This window comes from Myxocyprinus asiaticus, chromosome 17, assembly GCF_019703515.2.
Source record: "Myxocyprinus asiaticus isolate MX2 ecotype Aquarium Trade chromosome 17, UBuf_Myxa_2, whole genome shotgun sequence".
NCBI lineage: Eukaryota > Metazoa > Chordata > Actinopteri > Cypriniformes > Catostomidae > Myxocyprinus > Myxocyprinus asiaticus.
In genome coordinates this window covers 7,674,254-7,699,353 of record NC_059360.1, presented here as the reverse complement: position 1 = coordinate 7,699,353, position 25,100 = coordinate 7,674,254, and the positions used below count along the sequence as shown (strand labels likewise).

The following is a 25,100-nucleotide window of genomic DNA, read 5'->3' as shown; positions in this document are numbered from 1 at the left end:
CCCCGCAATGTCTATGGTGGTTACGGCCCTGATCAAAACTATTCAGAAGATTGACAAATTCATGTATTTCATTCAAATCACCCAGAAAGATACAAAAAACATTGTCAATATACCAATACCATTTCAAGATTTTGGAAAAATATGGGTTAACATCATTATTAAACACAAAAAAAAATTGTCAGAAAACAAAAACAAACAAGCAACAACAACATAAAGGTTGGCATAGTTAGCAGCAAAAATAGAACCCACTGCAGTTCCGCTCTTTTGCTGGTAGAAATCATTCTCAAAACTGAAATAATTATACTTAAGAACATGTGAAGCCACATCCATGATCAATTCAGTAGGAGAATTTTTTCCTTCCTCATGACCGGAGAGGTAATGGTTTAAAGCCTGAAGTCCACTGTCATGCAAAATGTTGGTATAAAAGCAGGTAATGTCACATGTAACTGGTAAATCATGTATATCAGAAATTTTAACGAAAATCAGTTGAATCACGAATATGCACTGACAAAGAGTGAACAAATGACTTGATGAAGTAATCGACATATTGTGACAAAGAAAATAAAAGAGAATTGGCTTGGGCCACAATTAGGCGACCAGGAGGGTCAATCAATCGTTTATGGATTTTTGGCAAAGTATAAAAAACAGGTCTAATCGGATGTTGACAATAAAGAAAATCAAATTCATTCTGTGAAATCCAACCTTGTTCTTTTGCATTGTTAAGAAATGTAAAAATCTCTCTGAAAAGTCAACGTAAGATCAGAGCAGTGCTCGAATTGAATTAAGTCTTATGGGGGAGACTCACTTGATGGTATCACTGTCAGATTCAGCAGTGACACAGGAATAATTATTTAATAATGTCTCAGAAAGCAATGATAAAGGATCAGTCAGTAACTTCAAAAGGACCTGTTTAAGGACCTTTTTTATGACTTAAACAGTAGCAAAAGAATGGTAAAATACTATCAGGCTGTAATGATACTATAGAGAAGAGATTAGGTATGAACCCAGGTGCGGGAGCTTTATTCAAAGAGTGCAGGACAACTGGGTAAACATTATAAATGTCTTTACTGTCACTTTTGATCAATTTAATGCATCCTTGCTGAATAAAAGTATTAATTTCTTTAATTTCTTTCCCAAAAAAATTAATAAATAAATTCTTACTAACCCCAAACTTTTGAATGGTAGTGTATAATGTTACAAAAGATTTCTATTTCAGATAAATGTTGTTCTTTTGAACTTTCTATTCATCAAATAAATAAATAAATAAAATAAAATAAAAAAAAATTTGTACACTGTTTTCAATATTAATAATAATCAGAAATGTTTCTTGAGCATCAAATCAGCATATCAGAATGATTTCTGAAGGATCATGTGACACTGAAGACTGGAGTAATGATGCTGAAAATTCAGCTTTGATCACAGGAATAAATTACATTTTACTATTGTATTATTATTATTATTTTAAATTGTAATAATATTTCACAACATTACTGGTTTTACTTTATTTTGCAGGCTTGGTGAGCAGAATAGACTTTTGAACAGTAGTGTACATCCAACAGAATAATTCTAGCATTACAGGTGCATCTCAATAAATTTGAATGTTGTGGAAAAGTTCATTTATTTCAGTAATTCAACTCAAACTGTGAAACTCGTGTATTAAATAAATTCAGTGCACACAGACTGAAGTAGTTTAAGTCTTTGATTCTTTTAATTGTGATGATTTTGGCTCACATTTAACAAAAACCCACCAATTCACTATCTCAAAAAATTAGAATACATCATAAGACCAATAAAAAAAAACATTTTTAGTGAATTGTTGGCCTTCTGGAAAGTATGTTCATTTACTGTATATGTACTCAGTACCTGGTAGGGGCTCCTTTTGCTTTAATTACTGCCTCAATTCAGCGTGGCATGGAGGTGATCAGTTTGTGGCACTGCTGAGGTGGTATGGAAGCCCAGGTTTCTTTGACAGTGGCCTTCAGCTCATCTGCATTTTTTGATCTCTTGTTTCTCATTTTCCTCTTGACAATACCCCATAGATTCTCTATGGGGTTCAGGTCTGGTGAGTTTGCTGGCCAGTCAAGCACACCAACACCATGGTCATTTAACCAACTTTTGGTGCTTTTGGCAGTGTGGGCAGGTGCCAAATCCTGCTGGAAAATGAAATCAGCATCTTTAAAAAGCTGGTCAGCAGAAGGAAGCATGAAGTGCTTCAAAATTTCTTGGTAAACGGGTGCAGTGACTTTGGTTTTCAAAAAACACAATGGAGCAACACCAGCAGATGACACTGCACCCCAAATCATCACAGACTGTGGAAACTTAACACTGGACTTCAAGCAACTTGGGCTATGAGCTTCTCCACCCTTCCTCCAGACTCTAGGACCTTGGTTTCCAAATGAAATACAAAACTTGCTCTCATTTGAAAAGAGGAGTTTGGAACACTGGGCAACAGTCCAGTTCTTCTTCTCCTTAGCCCAGGTAAGACGCCTCTGACGTTGTCTGTGGTTCAGGAGTGGCTTAACAAGAGGAATACGACAACTGTAGCCAAATTCCTTGACATGTCTGTGTGTGGTGGCTCTTGATGCCTTGACCCCAGCCTCAGTCCATTCCTTGTGAAGTTCACCCAAATTCTTGAATCGATTTTGCTTGACAATCATAAGGCTGCGGTTCTCTCGGTTGGTTGTGCATCTTTTTCTTCCACACTTTTTCCTTCCACTCAACTTTCCGTTAACATGCTTGGATACAGCACTCTGTGAACAGCCAGCTTATTTGGCAATGAATGTTTGTGGCTTACCCTCCTTGTGAAGGGTGTCAATGATTGTCTTCTGGACAGTCATGGCAGTCTTCCCCATGATTGTGTAGCCTAGTGAACCAAACTGGGAGACCATTTTGAAGGCTCAGGAAACTTTTGCAGGTGTTTTGAGTTGATTGGCATGTCACCATATTCAACTTTTTTGAGATAGTGAATTGGTGGGTTTTTGTTAAATGCGAACCAAAATCATCACAATTAAAAGAACCAAAGACTTAAACTACTTCAGTCTGTGTGCATTGAATTTATTTAATACACGAGTTTCACAATTTGAGTTGAATTACTGAAATAAATGAACTTTTCCACAACATTCTAATTTATTGAGATGCACCTGTATTTACCAAACCCTATTTACTACCCTAAAAACAACTGGATGATTGATGTGACACTTTGTGATAATAATGTTTGTTCCAAAAGACTTGTTTAAATGCATGAAACCAGTTTATTAGATATTAAAAATATAAATTGTGACAAGACAGGCTGTCAGTTAGTGTTGGTGGGGATTTTTCAACGATTTCAGTGCAGTTACATTGTTACGCCAGTAGGTGGAGGCAAGGGACTGTTATGAGTGAGTCAGTCAGCAGACTATTCAACCATTTCAGTCAAAAAGTCCGCTTTATTCAGGAACAAACAATGCTATGGTTATTAATATGTCAATCATTGCTATTTCAAGAGTGAATTCCGCATTTATATGCAGATGTAATTCCCAAAACTTTGCAGTGTGAACGTGGCCGTTGGTCATCCTCTTAGCAGCATGAAAACAAGTTTTATACAAATTCTGAAAGGCTTATATATAGCATAGAAAGCGCACAACTAGCGCTCCCATTATAATCACTAAAAAGCTGTCACTCATCTTTATCGCGATCTCTAGCACCCCCGTAGAACCAGGCCTATTAATAATGAAAAATGAGTACGCCTAAATGTTTCCAATTTATGCAAGGAAAACAAAAGCATTGGAGTGGATAGATATAGTAGAAAGATATATATAGAGAGAAATTTACCCCTCAAAAAAGTCAGTAAGAAGCTTTCTCTTCCCGACTGTGAGTGGAGGTTTATTATTCTCCATTTTTTAGCTAAAGTTAGCTTCACCGGAGCGGCGCCAAGCAAGCAGTCATGTCAACGATGTCATGCACTTAGCGGTCTTTAGATGTGGGGCGGGGCGTTTACATTTTAGAGACATAACAACTAGCTTATAAACAAACTTAATATACATTATTGTAAATAATTAATTCACAAAATTTACCGTATCCACTGCATAAATGTAATCAGATTTGTCATTGTTATTATTACTAAAATATAAGTATCTTGGGGACCCCCCTAAGTCTATTTTTTTTTTACTTATGGGGGGTCCTAATACTAAACCATGGTTAATCCGAGTTTGGGAGGGGGGTCGTAATGTTTCATTACAACACATTGCACAAATCATAATAACAGTTCAAATTAATGCACAGATAAAAAATAAAAAAAAGAAAGAAAGAAATAAAGAAAGAAAAAGTATATTCAACGTAGAGATGTCGCGGTGTGAGTTTTTGACGGTTAGATTACCGTCTGAGAAAAAAATCGCGGTTAACCGGTTTTACAATTATATGCAAATTTTCTTATTATGCAACAACAATGTAAAAAATTCATATCATATAACAACAGTCTAAACGTCTAAGTGGACGTATTTCTGGGGGATATGTGGCCGCTAAGGGAAGCCCTATAATAAGAAAACGGATAAACACACACATACACACACACACACACACACACACACACAAATGAGGTAATAAAAGACGCTCCAACTGCTTATGCATCCCAAGCTCAGTGATGTGCTAATGTAACCAGAGTGCTTCAAAAGTGCGTAAATGTTATGTAAAAGATTACTGTGATTATTACAGTTTTTTTTCTTCTGCATCAGTTTATTAAAGCAATCCGTTGTCTGTCAGACACCCCAACATAACAGACTCTAAATACTGTCCACAATACCTTACAAATAAACCTTTGGACTATGCATAATAACGTGAACATTGCTTACAGGCAATTTAAAGTCCGATCATGACTAAAATTGGCATTTATTGTTGAATGCGGTGAATTTGTACAGAAGCAATGCTTTAAATAATGAGGATTTAAGACACAACTTTTTAAAGTTTATTCGCTGATAGTAACTACGCAATTCACCACGCGTCAGCACGCTTAAACTTTACAAAAAGTGGTATCTTTAATTAATCACTTTAAAATCACCACAGCTAAAAATACTAAACGTACTAGTTTGTTGTTGAACGACAAGTGGATCATCCTTTCCTATTTGTAGAATGTGTTTCTTTCTATGACTTCCGTCTGCTTGTTTTACATCCGCCGTCTGCAGTCAGTCATTTAAATGCTGCCAAACAGCCAAATTAAGTCGCTTTTTTATGGATATGAGTCTAGTAGATCGAATTCTTCTGTTATTTTTTGGAATTCGTGTGTTTAAGCTTAAGTTTCACGTGAATTGAAAGTTCATGTTCAGTCCGACACCTGACCATTAAAGCACCACACCACCACCCATCCACCACCATAGCAACACCTTCAGTACCCACACATATTTCTCATTTATGCTTACAAAATCTTACAAAAACTATTTTATATTATCTGTTTTAATATGTAAATACAGCATTTAACGGTTTTTAACCGTGGATTCTAAATTCTTATGGTTAAATTAACCGTGATATTTTTAATCGCGGTTAATAGTAAAACCGTATAATCGCGTCATCCCTAATTCAATGCATAGGCTACTCTTAAATATTTATTCACTGTATCATATCAAACATTCAGAAAAAAAGCATTAGGGTTAATGTTTCAGAAAATAAAAAAATAAAAAATTACCCTTTCAGAAAATTACAATTCTTACCTGCTCATCTGAAATGCCTGTCTGGTTTGCTCACCATGAAAAACAACTGATCGTTTCTATGGACGCCTTTAACATCTTCACAGACTCCACATATGTCTCATGTGATATAGACAAGATTTCATGTTTTCTACAATTCATATGAAAGTTTTGTGTGGGTAACAGACCTACAGACCGAAATTGCACGTTGTCAGCCACTGACTGTCTCGTGAGTTTTATTCCTGCAGGGGTCGCTTGACCCTTCAAAACCGAATTCTCCATTCATCCGCATTTAAATCTAAGAATACTTTTTATCCATTTGGAGACATTTTACACTGGATAGTTATTTTTAATAAAAACTGATAATTGTAAGGAGTCATACCTGTGAATGTAAATTTGCCTCAGTTTATCTATAATAGCATTTTTAAAAATCCTCATCAAGTAATAATAAGTTATTTTTGTTTGTTTTTCCTGTATTTAGTAATATTTTTTCCAGTCAGTTTTACCAGGGACGAATTGCTGAACATTTGGCAGCATATACCAAACAAACTTTTCCCAGTTTTTGAATATTCGGACGCTTTGCTGGACATTTTAGTCAGAGGCACAGATTTGCTGTTCAAGAGACGCAGGTGAGGGAGACGAGCCGGCACACTGGTCAATCTCTGTCGGCGCAGCTTTCGAACAGCGCTGCCGAGCATTCATCTAGCGAATCTCCGCTCTCTTCCTAACAAAATGGACAAACTACATCTCCTTACCCGTACAAACAAGGACTTTTCAAACTCTGCTGCCTTGTGCCTCACAGAAACCTGGCTGAGTGAAGCCATTCCGTACAGCGTATTACATCTGCCGGGCTTTCAGCTATTCAGAGCGGATAGCACCGTGGAGTTAATGGGGGAAACGAGAGGCGGTGGAACATGCTTTTATATCAATGAAAGTTGGTGTACAGATGTAACAACGTTAAAGAAGATGTGCTGTCCTAAATTGGAAGCACTCTTTAGTAACTGTAAGCCATTCTACTTGCCACGGGAGTTTTCCTTGTTTATTCTGGTGAGTGTGTGTATCGCGCCAAACGCTTGCGTGAATGCCACGCTGCAACAGCTGGCTGATCAAATCACAGACACGGAACAACAATACCCGGACTCAGTTATTATTATTCTTGGGGATTTTAACAAGCAAATCTCACATGTGAACTGCCCAAATACAAACAGCACATTACATGCCCAACCAGAGACAGAAATATACTGGTTCATTGCTACACACCAATAAAGGATGCATATCGCTCTGTCCCTAGAGCAGCTTTGGGACTCTCTGATCACTGTCTGGTTCATCTTCTTCCAACCTACAGACAGAAACTAAAATCTGCTAAGTCTGTAGTAAAGACTGTAAAGAGATGGACCAATAAAGCAGAGCTGGAGCTACAAGCCTGCTTTGATTGCACTGATTGGAGTGTTTTTGAGGCTGCAGCCACCGACCTGGATAAACTCACAGATACTGTTACATCACATATCAGTTTCTGTGAGGATATATGCATTCCTACTAGGTCTTATTAAACGTTCAACAACGACAAACCATGGTTTACAGCAGAACTCAGGCAGCTTCGTCAGGCCAAAGAGGATGCTTACAGAGGTGGGGATAAAGTCTTGTACAATCAGGCCAGGAACACACTGAATAAGGAAATCAGAGTGGCTAAAAGAAGATACTCTGACCCTGCATCAGTGTGGAATGGCATGAAACAACTTACGAATTACAGGACTCGTACCCCTAACCCTGTGGTGGACCAACAACTGGCTGACGACCTGAATGAGTTCTACTGTAGATTTGAAAGGCCCAATCTCACACCCCACACCTGCCCAGATCTTCGATTCAAACAAACACCTACACCTCCTGCAACCCCCCTCCTCCCCCTCCTGCTACTCAACCCGCACTTAAGATCTGTGAAGAGGAGGTGTGCCATGTCTTTCAGAAACAAAAGACAAGGAAAGCTTCAGGCCCAGATGGCGTTTCGCCCACGTGTCTTAGATCCTGTGCTAACCAGCTGGCCCCCATCTTCACACAGATCTTCAATAGATCACTGGAGCAGTGTGAAGTCCCATGCTGCTTCAAACGCTCAATCATCATTCCTGTCTCAAAGAAACTAAAAATCACAGGACTTAATGACTACAGACCTGTCGCCCTGATGTCTGTGGTCATGAAATCATTTGAGAGACTGGTGTTGGCCCACCTGAAGGACATCACTGGACCCTTTCTAGATCCCCTTCAATTTGCTTATTGAGCAAACAGGTCTGTGGAGGATGCATTCAACATGGGATTGCATCATATCCTGCAACATTTGGACAGACCAGGGATATATGCAAGGATCCTTTTTGTGGACTTCAATTCAGCTTTTAACACCATCATCCCAGCTGTACTCCAGACTAAACTACACCAGCTCTCTGTTCCCATGTCTATCTGCCAGTGGGATGTGTGCTCTCCCCACTACTCTTCTCCCTCTACACCAATGACTGCATCGCCAAGGACCCCTCTGTCAAGCTCCTGAAGTTTGCAGATGACACCACTGTCATCGGCCTCATCCGAGATGATGATGAGTCTGCATACAGAAGGGAGGTTAAACATCTGGCTGTCTGGTGCAGTCAAAACAACCTGGAGCTGAACACACTCAAAACGGTGGAGATGACTGTGGACTTTAGGAGGTACACCCCAACACTGTCCCCCCTCACCATTCTAAACAGCACTGTGGCAGCAGTGGAGTCATTCAGGTTCCTGGGCACTACCATCTCACAGGACCTGAAGTGGGAGACACACATTGACTCCATTGTGAAAAAGGCCTAGCTGAGGTTGTACTTCCTTCGCCAGTTGAGGAAGTTCAACCTGCCACAGGTGCTGCTGATCCAGTTCTACTCAGCAGTCATTGAGTCTGTCCTCTGCACTTCAATAACTGTCTGGTTTGGTTCAGCTATGAAATCGGATATCAGAAGAATACAAAGGACAGTTTGGACTGCTGAGAGGATTATTGGTTGCCCCCTGCCCTCCCTTCAAGAACTATACACTTCCAGATTGAGGAAAAAGGCTGGAAAAATCAATCTGGACCCCACTCACCCTGCCCACTACATTTTGAACTGCTGCCTTCTGGCCGACACTTCAGAGCTCTGAGCACCAGAACCGTCAGGCACAGGAACAGTTTTTTCCCTCAGGCCATCCATCTCATGAACAGTTAAAACTGCCTCATTGAGCAATAATTATGTGCAATTCACAGTCTAGTTTTTTTATATTTATCCAACACATCCAACTTCTTCTGCCATTACATTCCCTTGCACTGTCTATAACAGATTTGTATTTAGTTTTGCACTACGTTTGTGTATGTGTGAATGTATGTATGTTTGTGTCTGTGTGTGTATATGTGTATATGTATGTATATGTATGTATATATATATATATATATATATATATATATATATATATATATATATATATATATATATGTATGTATGTATGTATGTATGTATGTATATATACTGTGTTATTGTGTATTCTATATATACTTTTTTTTCTATTACATTTTTATTTATATATTTTTATTCAATATTTAATTCTTTTTATTATTGTCTATGTCTTGTTGCTGTTTTGTATTGTTGTGCACTGGAAGCTCCAGTCACCAAGACAAATTCCTTGTTTGTGTAAGCATACCTGGCAATAAAGCTGATTCTGATTCTGATAAACCACTGTGAGTTCATGCATCCTGGCCACTAGACTCTTCTGTCTAGTTGGGCGATACCAACTCGTACAATGGAGGGGGGACTTCAGTTTTTTGTCTCAATATGACAGACTCACAGCCATGCAATTGCAAGGTATCTCATACAAAATTACAGTTGAAGTCATAAGTTTACATAATCTTAGGTTGAAGACATTAAAACAATTTTTTTTTTAACCACTCCACAGATTTAATGTTAGCAAACTATAGATTTGGCATGTTATTTAGGACATCTACTTTGTGCATGACATGATTTTTCCAACAATTGTTTACAGACAGATTGTTTCACTTTTATTTGACTATATCACAATTCCAGTGGGTCAGAAGTTTACATATACTAAGTTAACTGTGCCTTTAAGCAGCTTGGAAAATTCCAGAAAATGATGTCAAGCCTTTAGACAATTAGCTAATTAGCTTCTGATAGGAGGTGTACTGAATTGGAGGTGTACCTGTGGATGTACCTTCAAACTCAACCTTGACATCATGGGGAAATCAAAAGAAATCAGCCAAGACCTCAGAAAAAAAATTGTGGACCTCCACAAGGCTGGTTCATCCTTGTGAGCAATTTCCAAATGCCTGAAGGTACCATGTTCATCTGTACAAACAATAGTACACAAGTATAAACACCATGGGACCACGTAGCCATCATACCATTCAGGAAGGAGACGCATTCTGTCTCCTAGAGATGAACATAATTTGGTGTGAAAAGTGCAAATCAATCCCAGAACAACATCAAAGGGCCTTTTGAAGATGCTGGAGGAAAAAGGTAGACAAGTATCTATATCTATAGTAAAATGAGTCCTATATCGACATAACCTGAATGGCTGCTCAGCAAGGAAGAAGCCAATGCTCCAAAACCGCCATAAAAAAGCCAGACTACAGTTTGCAAGTGCACGTGGGGACAAAGATCTTCTTTTTGGAGAAATGTCCTCTGGTCTGATGAAACAAAAATGGAACTATTTGGCCATAATGACCATCGTTATGTTTGGAGGAAAAAGGGTGAGGCTTGCAAGCTGAAGATACCATCCCAGCTGTGAAGCATGGGGGTGGCAGCATCATGTTGTGGGGGTGCTTTGCTGCAGGAGGGACTGGTGCACTTCACAAAACAGATGGCATTATGAGGAAGGAAAATTATGTGGATATATTGAAGCAACATCTCAAGACATCAGCCATAGCGTTAAAGCTTGGTCGCAAATGGGTCTTCCAAATGGACAATGACCCCAAGGACAACAAAGTCAAGGTATTGTAGTGGCCATCACAAAGTCCTGACCTCAATCTGATTTTGAAAATTTGTGGGCAGAACTGAAAAAGCATGTGCGAGCAAGGAGGCTTACAAACCTGACTCAAAATTCCAGCAACTTATTGTGAGAAGCTTGTGGAAGGCTACCCAAAACGTTTGACCCAAGTTAAACAATTTAAAAGCAATGCTACCAAATAATAACAAATTGTATGTAAACTTATGACCCACTGGAATGTGATGAAAGAAATAAAAGCTGAAATAAATAATTCTCTCTACTATTATTCTGACACATTCTATAAAAGTAGTGATCCTAACTGACAGGGAATGTTTTCTACGATTAAATGTCAGGAATTGTGAAAAACTGAGTTTAAATGTATCTGGCTAAGGTGTATGTAAACTTCTGACTTCAACTGTATTTTCAGCATTGATAAAAATATATTAACAAGGACATGTGCCCCCCATCTCCCCCAATTCTACACCAGTGGTTTAAAATATCAACATTTCAGGCTAGGTTCATTTTGTGTTATAAAGTAGTTAATATTAAGAGTTCTCACAAAAATGTTTTTTTTTTTTTTTTTGCCTCTAATGTTTTAAAGGTGCACTTGGTAACTTTAGTCTTTGTGTCATCTTGGACTTACACTGACACCTAGTGGCTTCGATGTGGCATCATTTAAAATGAATAGTTTTCAGTTTCAGATGCCATTGTAGAAATGTATTATTCATAGTCAGCCACAATTACTTTAATCAATGAGTAAATGTGTCAAATAACAGGACATTAAGTAGTCAAATATCTGAAATTAAGTAGTATGTGTAGGTCATGTGATTGTAAAATGGAAAGCTCCCATGTGCGTACCTTCTCCATGTAGATTAAAACAGCTTTTACATGGTTATTGATATGTCTGGAGTCTTGTTATTAATTTTTTTTATTGATTCCATTCATAAGATAAACAACATAAAATACGGAATCAATTATATACATTAAACCCCTCCCCTCGAACATCCACCCCCCGACACAAACACGCATTACAGTGGTCACCAACAATTAGATTTACATAAAAAAAAATAAAAAAAACATAAAAAAGTATACTTTCAAAAAACAACAAGAATGCACATACACAAACTAGAAATCTCTCTTCACTGCCCCTCCCCGAGAACCCTCCAAAAAAGCCAAATATCCACACCACTTCCTATCAAACAAATCCCATTTTCCCAGCCTTCTAAAAATCACCTCATCAAATGCTGCCACCACGCCCATCTCCCCACACCACTCCCGAAATGAGGGTGCCCCAGCCGACTTCCACCCCCTGAGGATAATTTGTCTACCGATCATAACTCCGGCTAGGACCCAACTTTTTAAATGACTATCCCCAATATTAATGACCACCCCGTCACCTAAGATACAGAGTCTGGGGCAAAATGAAAATTGAGTGTCCAATACCTTACACATAAAGTTCTGAACCCTCAACCAAAATTCTTGGATCTTAACACATCCCCCCAAAAAACATGGGTTGTGTCCCTGTTTTCTGACTGGCATCGCCAGAGGTGGGTGTGTCTTTAAGACTAAGCCTATGGCTGTGTCTCGTTTGGAAGGCTGCATCCTCCGGAGGTCACATTTGTCGGCCACATATGTCATCAAGGATGTCTCGTTTCAGAAAAGCAAGTAGGACACTTCAAATGCAGCCTTCGAATGCGACCTTCTTTCACGGGAATTCGGAGGATGCATGAGGTGTATCCTTCGTGGGCACTCACAACCCACAATTCTTTGCTTCAACGGAAATGTAAAAAAAAAAAAATGACACCAATTTGCCCATAAATATGATGTTCAAATGCAATTAATGTTAATTCAGCCAGGAGCGGTGTCCAGTAATGGAGGTGGGGACACTGGTCCGGATCCCCGACGCTCCACAGGCTGCCCCTGATCGGGCAGGGGCGTATTGGATACCAGTAAGAGTGAAAGGGGATACACATCAAGCTTTGGTGGATACAGGTTGTTCTCAAACCTCGATCCACCAACGCTCAGTGCAAGGCGGGGCATTGGATAAAAATAAACTGGTGAGGGTGAAGTTTGTGCATGGTGACATTCACAAGTATCCAGTGGTTACCATTGAGATACGATTCAGGGGAAAAAGGCATAGAGTCGAGGCTGTGGTTAATCCCCGCCTCACCCATCCACTAATTCTGGGAACCAATTGGCCCGGCTTTAAAAATGTATTGAGGGAAATGTGTGTGGATGGGTCCTGCAAAATAGTGGGGCGGGGTGTGACCTGCGATACAATGACTGGTGAGGCGGTGCCTGGCACGTCAACGTCAGCTCCGTGTCGGGATGACGCAGACGGGGGAATTCCCGTTCTCAGGGGCTTCCCTGAGGGGGATTTCCCTCTGGAGCAGTCATGTGACGAGTCCCTTAAGCACGCCTTTGACCAAGTGAAAGTAATTGATAGTCAACAGCTCCAGCCTGGTGTTGTGCTCACATACCTGTACTTTTCTATTATCAAAGAGCGGTTGTATCGAGTGACGCAGGACACACAAACCAAAGAGTATACAACTCAGCTGTTAGTACCAAAAAGCCATCGGGAAACACTTTTCCAGGTGGCTCACTATAATCCAATGGCTGGCCACTTAGGTCACAAAAAGACGTTGAACCGTTAATGGCCCGTTTCTTTTGGCCGGGCATTCACGGGGATGTTCGCAAGTAGTGTGCGGCGTGCCGTGAATGTCAGTTGGTAAATCCACCGGCCACCCCAAAAGCGCCATTGCGCCCGCTGCCACTGATCGAGATCCCCTTCGAGAGAATTGGCATGGATCTCATCGGGCCATTAGAACGGACTGCATGCGGCCATCACTTTGTATTAGTTCTGGTGGACTATGCAACGCGATATCCGGAAGCGGTGCTTCTAAGCAACATCTCAGCACGTAGTGTTGTGGAGGCACTCTTCAAAATTATCTCCCGAGTGGGGATTCCAAAGGAAATCCTCACTGATCAAGGCACAACATTCATGTCACGTACACATCGCAAAATCTATGAATTATTAGGTATTAAGTCGATTCGCACAAGCGTTTATCACCCGCAAACCGATGGGTTGGTCAAACGATTTAATAAGACCTTAAAAAATATGATTCGTAAGTTCGTACACGAAGATGCTAAAAGCTGGGATAAGTGGCTCGAACCCCTGCTGTTTGCAGTATGAGAGGTCCCGCAAGCCTCCACCGGGTTTTCCCTGTTTGAGCTACTGTATGGGCACTGGCCGTGCGGCGTGCTTGACGTCATACGCGAAGCTTGGGAGGAAGGACCTTCAAATAGCAAAAAACAAATTCAGTACGTTCTTGATCTTAGAGCAAAACTCCACACTTTGGGGCGGGTAACACAGGAGAATTTGCTCCAAGCGCAAGAACGGCAACGCCAATTGTACGACAGGGGCACTCGACTATGGGAATTCGCACAGGGAGATAAGGTGCTGGTATTGCTTCCCACCTCGAGCTCCAAATTACTCGTCAAGTGGCAAGGACCCTTTGAGGTCACACGACGAGACGGAGATCTCGATTATGAGGTTAGGTGAACGGATAGGAGAGGGGCACGTCAAATCTACCACATCAACCTCCTCAAACTATGGAGGGAGGCGGTACCTGTAGCCTTGGCGATGGTAGTTCCGGAGAGGGTGGAACTCGGGCCGGAGGTATTTCCCAAATCAAGTTCATTCACCCTGGTCCCTTAAGGAGACCACCTCTCACTGTCGCAGCTTACAGAGATTGCCAGGTTGAAAGCAGAATTCGCGGATGTGTTTTCACCCCTACCCGGTTGCACGAACCTCATAGAGCACCATAGCGAGACCACCCCGGGGGTGGTGGTTCGTAGCCGCCCCTATCGTCTTCCTGAACACAAGAAAAAGATTGTTCAGGAAGAATTAGAGGCAATGCTTGAAATGGGCGTAATACAAGAGTCACACAGCGATTGGGCCAGCCCGGTAGTTCTGGTACCGAAGAGCGACGGCTCGGTCTGCTTCTGTGTCGACTACCGGAAAGTGAACGCGGTGTCCAAATTTGATGCTTATCCAATGCCACAAATTGACGAGTTACTCGATCGGTTGGGCACGGCTCAGTTTTACTCGACGCTGGACTTAACAAATGGTTATTGGCAGATCCCTTTAACTCCAATGTCCCGAGAAAAGATGGCTTTTTCCACACCGTTTGGATTACAACAATTTGTGACGCTTCCATTCGGTTTGTTCAGAGCCCCGGCCACATTTCAGCGCCTTATGGACAAGATCCTCAGACCGCACATGGCATATGCCGCCACATATCTGGACGACATCATCATTTACAGTAATGATTGGCAGCGGCATATGCAACATCTGAGGGCTGTCCTGAGAACGCTGAGACAGGCGGGACTCACGGCCAACCCGAAGAAATGTGCAATTGGGCGGGTGGAAGTTAGGTATCTGGGGTTCCACTAGGGTCATGGGCAGGTGCGTCCACAGGTTGATAAAACGGCAGCGATCGCAGCCTGTCCGGTGCCCAAGACCAAAAAGGGGGTAAGGCAATTTTTGGGGCTGGCTGGCTACTACCGAAGGTTTGTGTCTAGTTATTCTGATGTCACCAGCCCGCTGACTGACCTTACTAAAAAGGGGGCTCCCGATCCGATCCAGTGGACAGAGTCGTGCCAACAGGCCTTCCTTAAGATAAAATTTGCACTGTGTGGGGGGTCGCTTTTACATGCACCTGACTTCTCTCTCCCCTTTGTTTTGCAGACTGATGCATCTGACAGGGGGCTGGGCATGGTGCTCTTGCAGGAGGTGGGGGGGAGGAACGGCCAGTGCTGTTTATTAGTCGCAAGCTCACCTTCAGGGAGACAAAATATAGTACCATCGAGAAGGAGTGTCTTGCGATTAAGTGGGCTGTTCTCACCCTCTGCTACTACCTGCTGGGGCGGGCCTTTGCCCTCTGTTCTTATCACACTCCTCTGCAGTGGCTCCACCGCATGAAGGATACTAACACGTGGATCACCCGTTGGTATCTGGCTCTCCAGCCCTTTAAGTTCAAGGTGATCCACAGACCGGGGGCGCAGATGGTTGTGGCTGACTTTCTCTACAGGGATGGTGGGGGAGTGGGCAGGCCGGATGTTTCCTCGGCCTGAGTCAGCGGTGGGGGCATGTGGCATGGGGGGCGTGGTCATGTGTTGGTCTGCGAGAGAGGGAGAGTGGTAAGGCTCGTCACCTGGCTCATAATTATCTCTAACACCTGTCTCTCATTATAGTGATGGTGGAGGGAGACTTAAAAGGCATGCCAGAGGATCAGAGAGGGAGAGAGAGTGACCGACAAGTCCAGAGACAGCCACGAGTGTTTTGTTTATTATTTAGTCTGTATCAATGGTTACCATCGATTGTGTGAGTGTGAAGCTGAGAATTAAAAGACTAACCTTGAATCTGCTTCGCTGTCTCCTGACTCCTCCATTTCCCCCTGAACTAAGAACTTGTTACAAAATAAAAGGCCATTCAGTTTCCTCGGACAGTCAAACGAATGTTCAGTGAGCCGGCCCATTCAACTGCTACATGAGTGCAACCGATGACCCAATCACTCCAATGTCCTGCAAGAAATACTCCACAAAACAAACTCCAACCAATAGGAGGTGTAAGCATAAAGAACGTGCAGATTTATCCACAACACTGTCCCGAAGGAGTGCTGCTACACAAAACAAACTCCAGCCGCTAGGTGGAACCAGCACAAAAAGAAACAAAAAAGGCGCTCAGCTTCCTCGGACGTCGGTACTTGGCTGCAACATGAGAACCACAAAATAACTTACTCAATCATTGACATTATGAAGGATATTGCTTGCTGGGGACATGTAAATACTTTACAGCCATCCTTAGTATCTGTTCTCAGTTTGGCCGAGAACATCATTGCAAAGGCGACCGTCCGTTGATGAGTTTCTTGCATTCCTTGAATCGATCACATTTCTCTCTTGTCATTTTCTTGTTCCCAAAAGTCTGGGAACAAGGAAATGCTGTGGTTCTTCAAAGAAAGCCTTCCTTTACTCCTCATTTCACATAACATGAGATCTTTATCAGATGATCTCTGAAATTTGACCAGAATTGATCGGGGCCTGTCTCCCTCAGCGGATCGCCGAGCTGGGACCCTGTGAGCTCGCTCAATTTCCAGCTTATGGCCTGTAGATTCGGAAAGAGCCCGTCCAGGAATTCCACCATATTCTGACCCTCTGCTCCCTCAGGAATTCCAACAATTCTGACGTTATTCCACCGGTTACGATTCTCCATATCCTCCAGCTTCTCCCAGACGCACTCCAAATCCGCCTTGGTCCCTAGCAGATTAGCGGCTAATTCCCTCTCCGATGACTCCAGATAATCGATCTGTGTCTCAACATCCCCAACTCTTGTAACCACCTCAGTGAATATCGTCTCCATGGCCGTAATCGATCGATGTATTGCAGCAAGATCCTCCAAGTCACCAACGACCTTCATCAGCATTGCCGATACGTTCAGCAATTCTCGAGGATTTTGAATTCTTCCTAGAACAATTATAGATCAGGGTGTTTCGATTCTCACTGGTTTATGAAACTAGCAAAGTGTGCAGAGCTCGCCGTTCACACGTCCGAACCTCACATGGCGTCACATAACTCTCCTCGATATGACTTGAGTCTTCATTTTAATGTGTGGTCATGATTTTCTACGTATATTACAGAATTGCAATTAATGTCTTTAGGAGCTAACATTTTTTAATGAAGAAAAATGAGAGCACCTTTAAAAAAAAGTAACGGGACACCGAAGTGTACACTATTCGTGGAAAGTGCATTATATTATTCATTTATTTGTTTACCTTGGCTGAGGAATGGTATGTGGTTATCCAGAATTAGACCCACATGCAGGCCGGGCCAGAAGTACTGAACCTCATTAGGGTGATTCTCTAGTTGACCGAGTGCATGTAGTCAATGCTCAAAAAAACAGAAAGTGTATGACTTTCTGTCTTTGCAGAACACAAATTAAGATTTTTAGAAGACTATCTCAGCTCTGTAGGTCCAAACAATGCAAGTCAACAGGGTCCAAATATTTGAAGCTCAAAAAGTATATAAAGGCAGCATAAAAGTAATCCATACAACTCCAGTGGTTAAATCCATGGCTTCAGAAGCGATACGATAGGTCTAGGTGAGAAACAGATTCATATTTAAGTCCTTTTTTACTATAAATCTCCACTGTCAAACAGACCTCCTAAGCGCTCTTCTCTTAAGAGTTCTTTTTTTGTTTTTGGCAATTCGCATTCTTCCAGCATATCGCCACCTACAGTAAAATAGTGATATACATAATACATATATATATATATATATATATATATATATATATATATATATATATATATATATATATATATAACAGTACTTAACAGTACTTAAGATGCAGTAAGTGGATTTCTAGAGCACTCTGCATGTCTGTCAGTATCTCAACTACAGTAAATTTGTGTATCACTCAGGGAGAACTGTACAATGCTGTCGAGCATGCTGATGTTGGTGGCTCCGGGCGGGTGTGCTGTTGTCGCCATACTGTGGGCGAAATGCCAGGAGCCGTACAGCGAGTCTTCAGAGGACCATTGGTAGAGTGCCCCCTCTCCATCAAAGAACAACAGCTGCAGAGACAGATCTTAGCCAGAGTCCTGCCAGAAAAATCAAAACAAACACTACCATCTACTGGTAACAGTGCAGAATACAGCATACATTATGTCCCCAGTGTGATTTAAATTAATACGTAATCACATGAACACTTTTGGCATGAAATTATGCTACAAGCTGAAAAAAAATAAATCTGAACTATAGAATAGGGATGGGCACAAGTACTTGATCATGCGTTACGTGACTTTTTGCTAAACTCGAAATTCAGTATACAACTATACAAAAACATGTAAAAGAGAATGGCATTATATTTGTGCCACAATTGTACACGCACAAGATGATATTTTGAGCACACAAAAATTTTCTGCGTGCATAAGATGATATTTTGAGCGCACAAAAAGTAATTTTGCACGTGCGTGAAGAACAAAAGGTGAATAAATTTTGAGCAAATGAAAATCTATTTTGCGCTCATATAAAGTTTATTTGAATGTCAATTTGCAGAGAATTCTGACATTTATGTTACTCCATAGTATTAACCTGATGATTTCAAATCTCATGTAAACACGATTTTCTTTTTTGTTTTTTTTTTTGTTGTCCGACTTTTTAAATAAGCTGATTTTTGCTAGTTATCAGTGTATTGGTGTACATATAAACATGTTCATTAAGAAACTAAAATTTGCATTTACAAGCACAGTCTTACACCGGTTAATGTGTGTAGTCATGTAAACACCTTAAACGGATTTCCTTTATCGGGGTAAGGACATAAACTTTAAGCCTAAACTGACTGACACAGGAATATTTTTGATACTCACATTTTCTTTAAACAATGTGAAAATTTAGTTACTACTTCCCTCAAGAAGATATTACATCTTCTTACAATAACAATTTTAAAGGTAAAGTGTGAAATTTCTGTCCACTTGCCAAATATATTTGAAATATATTTATCCTTTTCATTATCATTTAATCCTTATGTTAATTGCCAAACCTTTAGAGTCTTCAACTCATTATCTTGGACTTTTGCCAATTCCAGAATCATTGAGCAGGGCACAGACGAATTTGTAGCACTGAGAAACTCTCTTCCATCCCACTGCAGAGGGTAGTATTTGGAGTCAAAGTGGCAGGCCAGCACTAACTGACGCTTTGCAGCAGGGTTGAGAGTGGCAATGATGTTGGTGAAGGGAGGTTGTCCTTAAGGAGTGTGAGCATAGAAGGTATCTTCAGTCACTTCCCACCCTGCTTTCAATGAGCCGAGGGTCGATTTACTATGCTAGAGAAAGAGAGAGACTCAGACACTGAACACACTGTCGAGTTTAAACATCAGCTTTCATACACAACCTGACCTGCTGAACATCTTGGCTTCCAGCAGAGCCTGGGTACCGCACAACAAGCATGGGCTTCAGGTCTTTCTGCCACATCCGGTCCAGATCAGTACGAGCTAAAGCACTACTCAGTTCACTATAGCTCAGTGTGGTTGATTCATGTTTCAGCTGAAGAGAAAAAAGAAGAAGAAGAAGAAGAAGAAACATCTGTGCTCTCATGTTCTGCTTCTACTTCTCTATTTATGTATATTTGTGGGCATTCACTGTATTCTGCAAAGAGCATTGGTGTAGAGGCAATCTTCCACTACTCAGTGTCTTTCTTTCAAGGATCACAAAAAGAAACATTTAGCTGACACTGCTTTACACTGAACAGGAGCTGTCTAGCTCCAAAAAGGACAGAAATCTCCATAAAGGCACCTTAAAGGTATATATGTCCATATGCACCATTTTCCAAATCTTATATTGCAAGCCCTTTCAGGATATGAATTATACAGTAGATGTCAACAATTCAATTTTCACTAGTTAAAATGCTTATTCTTGATATCAGGAATATAATTTCTACTAGTGAATATGCTCATTGTGTATATTAAGTTTGCACTAGTAACAATATTCATTCTTGATATAAAAAAATATGTCATTTCTCATGGAAATGCCCATTCTAGATATCAAATATGGAATTTCAACTAGCAGAATTTCACAATGATCTGTCATTCAATGGCAAGCAGAATATACTTTTAATCATGTGCAGGATATGAATTAAAGATATCAACAATTACATTTTCACTAGTTGAAATGTTATAAACTTGATATAAAAAAATGACAACACTCTCAAAGAAATACACATTATTGATATCAAATAAGGAATTTCAAATAGTATCTTAAAAGCCATAATTCTTGATTTTTTGTAATTTCATTTTTACAAGCAGAATTTCACAATTTCATGTCATTCACTCCTTTTCAACACACAATTACAGATATCTATAATTAATTTCTTACCAGAAATTCCAATTTTATATATCAGTGATGTACTCCTTACTAGTAAAAATTATATTTTTTTATATCAATAACTACATTGTTACAATAACAAATATCCATTCCTGATATCAGCAATTGAATTACAACTGTTGAAAATGCAAATTGTTGATATTTATAAATGTATTTCAACATAAAAGAAATTATATTTCAGATATCTGGAAATGGATTTCAGATATCAATAAATTTAAGAGTAAAGACATCTTAAAAGGCATTCTTGATAGTTGCAATCACATTACATAAATATTAAAGTAACATTGCTACTAGTTAAAACCATATTACAGCTATCAAAAATTAGCATTTTCACACAAAGACACATTGTGGCAAGTTTGACATCAATGATGCCAAACACCATTGGTTCTTGCATGCTTTGTATCCAATTTGTAAGCATAAGATCTGAGAACTACGGTGGAGGGCACAATTTTCGTTTAATAGAAAAAAGTAGGCAGAACATTCTGCAAAAAATCTCCTATTGTGTTCCAAGGGAAAAAAAAAATAATAATAATAATAATAATAAAATAAAAAAAACATATATATATATATATATATATATATATATATATATATATATATATATATATATATATATATATATATAATTTTTTTATTTTTTATTTTTTTATTAATAATTATAATGTATCATTTGTGGGTGAAATATTCCTTTAAGCTATAATCAGCATTAATTAATGTCCTTAGTCAAAACCAGACTAGCTATTATTAGCAATTATTTCCTCTTTTAGAGGTTTCTTTAACCCAGGTAAAGTGCTTTGTTACTCTGTGATATTGAAAACTGAAGTAGATTAGATTCATTTTGGTGTATTTTGATATTATGCATGAGCTGAGCTGACTGTAACATGAAACACTTGAATGAAAAAAACTCTGTGAAGTTTTTTTGTTCTAAATGAATCATATGCCAATGTCTACTCAATGTCTACATGATTTACGAAGCAAACGAAGGAAACACCCAATTTACATGGAATGTTGAGTGAGTCCTAGATAAACATATGTTAATTATACTCTTGCTTAAATGGTAATGTTGCAGCCAAACTAGTACAGTCTTGTTTGTAGGAGACATTATACACTGTATTTGTCTAGAGCATAATTATGTATTCAGACTAAACCAAACATGCCAACAGATAGTTTTTAAAATAAAGAAACACAGCTCTAACCAGAAATGAAGTCACATTTAAGTACGAATCCCTCATGATATTGATTCTTTGATGACAAATGCATGTTTTTATTTGGTCTCAAAGTGTTCATGTGCTGTAATTATTGATTCTTTATGTGTTATTTGAAAATACAATGACATGACTAACTCAAGAACAATTTCCTGTTGTTATTGATGAGGGATTAGTGGACATGATCATCAAGGATTCACAGCCATTTTCAGTGGTGGAAGATGAAAGATTCAGGGCATTTGTCAAGAAGCTTGACCGAACATATGTGCTTCCTACAAGGCATGCACTGAAGGACATGATTGCTTCAAGGTCCAACACAAAAAAGGCAAAGAAATACCTGTCGAGACCAGCAACAACTCTGCCATGCGAAATATTTTTTTCTAAAGGAGGAGAAGTTCTTTGTATACATATACAGTACATATATATATATATATATATATATATATATATATATATATATATATACAGTGTAACGGAATACATGTAATGGGATTACGTATTTAAAATACAAAATATAAGTAAATGTATTCCACTACAGTTACAATTTAGATCATTGGTAATCAGAATACAGTTACATTCAAAAAGTATTTTTATTACTGAAGAGATTACTTTGCATTTTATTGTCATTTGTTTCATTTAATATTCAGTCCTTTCAGATGGAATACATTTATACATATAAATGATGCGATCCAAAGTGCATTTGAACAGCGGTGAAACACTTTCTTATTATGTGTTACATTCATACGAGCAGACAGAGAAGTAAGTTTGAAGTCAGTTTGGAGCAGCAGAAATAGAAATAAACCTTGTGTAAATTGTCAGCTTTACAATAAGCTCAAATGCTATTTCTAGCAGTTTTACATACACATGTTACCAGGCACGATCATATTTTTTTAACAAGAAAATTCACCTTGGATTATAATTTCTTTTTTTCTAGTAAGACCTTTGATATTAGGGCAAAAATCTTATTCTTGATAATAATTTTTGTATTGTTGTCCTGTAAAAATTTCTAAAAATCTTTAAAACAAGATCAATTTGATTGATCTTGTTTTAGAAACAACACTGCATAAGATATTTAGGTTTTTCAGAGAATGTATTTTAACATGTGTATTTTGTCTTACTGTATTGGCAGAGTTTTTATAGTCAAAACAAGTGAAAAAAATCTACCAGTGCTGAAGAAGTAATCCAAAGAATTTAGAATATGTTACTGGCCTTGAGTAATCTAACGAAATACGTTACAAATTACATTTTACAGCATGTATCCCAACCCTGTATATATATATATATATATATATATATATATATATATATATATATATATATATATATATATATATATATATATATATCATAAAACAATTTGTTTAAATGCTAAAAGAGTTTTTCCTAAATAAAAATTCCCAATGACACTGCTTTTGTCCTGTTTTGTCCTCATCACAGTCAAATAATTTCCCTTTCAGAAAAGGCCTATACAATTTAAAACAAAATGTATACAACTTTGTGTGAAGTTCTTATAAACTGTACAAATAAAACTTGAAATAAAAAAGAAATACAAAACATTTATCACAAAAATGATGGCATTCTTTTCCTCACTGGTAACACTACCCCTTTCACTTTGACTGCTAGTTTTTATAGATGTTTTCAATGACAAATAAATGTGTTCATAATGAAAAAGGTAGAGTGATAGTTAATTGTTTCTAATTGACCTGATTAGCCAAGCCTAAAACTCACAAAACAAGAAGTACAAAATATTAAAAGAACACATAAAAGACACTTGGACATTTAGTTTATTGGTATTTAATTATTTGTAGATTACATTTAATAGATTACACTTTCACGAAAACATTTGCAAGTGTCATTAAACATGTTTGGGCTGTGTACTGGTTGCAGTTACACAGTTTTGACCAGCAGGTGTCCTGAGCGTGACGTGTTTCGAGCGCTTCGAAACAGGGAATCATTTTATGAAGCAATTGGTTCAATTGATTCAGAGTTTCGAAAAGCTTCGTTTCTGCCATCACTGCGCCTTGTACACATCCTATGCTACACAGTCCTATCAGAATAAATGTAATTAGATTTATGGTAAAATCGCGAAATACAAAGGGGCACTGAAGTAATCACGTGGTACGTGCGCCATAGTGGTGGTACGCACGTGGAAACCCAGAAGACTTTTGCAGCATTATTTCAACTAGTTGTTTAAAGTGTATTTTATATAGCTAGCTATAATGTCTGCTTGTTAATAATAGGTTGATATCGTAGTGACTTTTCGTGATGGATGACACAGTTTCAATCTCTCCGAAAAAGAGGTGGAGATTGCATATTTGAAGAGGAAACATGATCAAATGGAAAAGGTCTGCTCTACGTTACTATTCACAATGCAAAAATTAAACTTAAGTTCAACAATTTATAGATTTTCATTCTAGCACCATTCTACAAATCCGGTTTTCATAAATAATAACTTTAAAAAATAGTAGTTGATGCCAACTTTAACTGTTTGATATAATGCTTTTTCAAAACACAAAAAACAGCAACTTTAAAAATAAATAAATAAATAATAATAATAATAATAATAATAAAATTATTATTATTGTTTTAACCAGGTAAATAAATATCTCCTTTGTAGATTTTTGTAGAAATGTTAGCATTAAATCTAAGCACCTGCAGTTACATACTCTTTTTCAATAAACATTTTTATTGATTCATAAACATATAACAAAATAAAAAATAAAAAACACAACATAAATACACTGAATCAACATTTACCATTTAACCCCCCCCTCCCCAATCATCAAACCCACCCTAACCCCCAACGAACACACCTGTGGTCACAAATAGATACACACACAAACACACACACACACAAAAAGAAAACAAACACAATAATCATATATAATTAAAACTACATTTTAAAACTACATCTCCCTCCCCGAGAGTCATCCAAAAATACCAAGTAATTGCCCCACTTCCTGTTGAACAAATTCTGAACCCCCAGCCTACTGCTTGACACCCCTTCAAAAGCAGCCACACTCCCCATCTCCGCACACCACTGCGGAAATGAGGGCACCCTATCCGACTTCCAGCCCCTTAAAATAACTAGCCTGCCAAACATAATGCTGGTCAAAACCCGATTTTTTATGTGTTTATCCCCAAAATTGATGATCGCCTCATCGCCCAAAATACAGAGTCTGGGGCAGAGTGAAATTCAAGTGCCAAAACTCTGAACTTTCAACCAAAGTTCCTGGATCTTAACACCCCCCCCCCCCCCCAAAAAGCATGGGTTGTGTCTCCATCCTCTGATTGGCATCGCCAGCAGGTGGGTGTGT

The 25,100-nt window shown here is 39.0% G+C and overlaps 1 pseudogene; it reads right to left on the bottom strand.

Moving 5' to 3' along the window:
* The window catches only part of LOC127454699 (glutaminyl-peptide cyclotransferase-like), a 28,671-nt pseudogene extending 3,860 nt beyond the window's left edge, over positions 1 to 24,811 (bottom strand).
* Between the last annotated feature and the right edge of the window lie 289 nt (positions 24,812 to 25,100).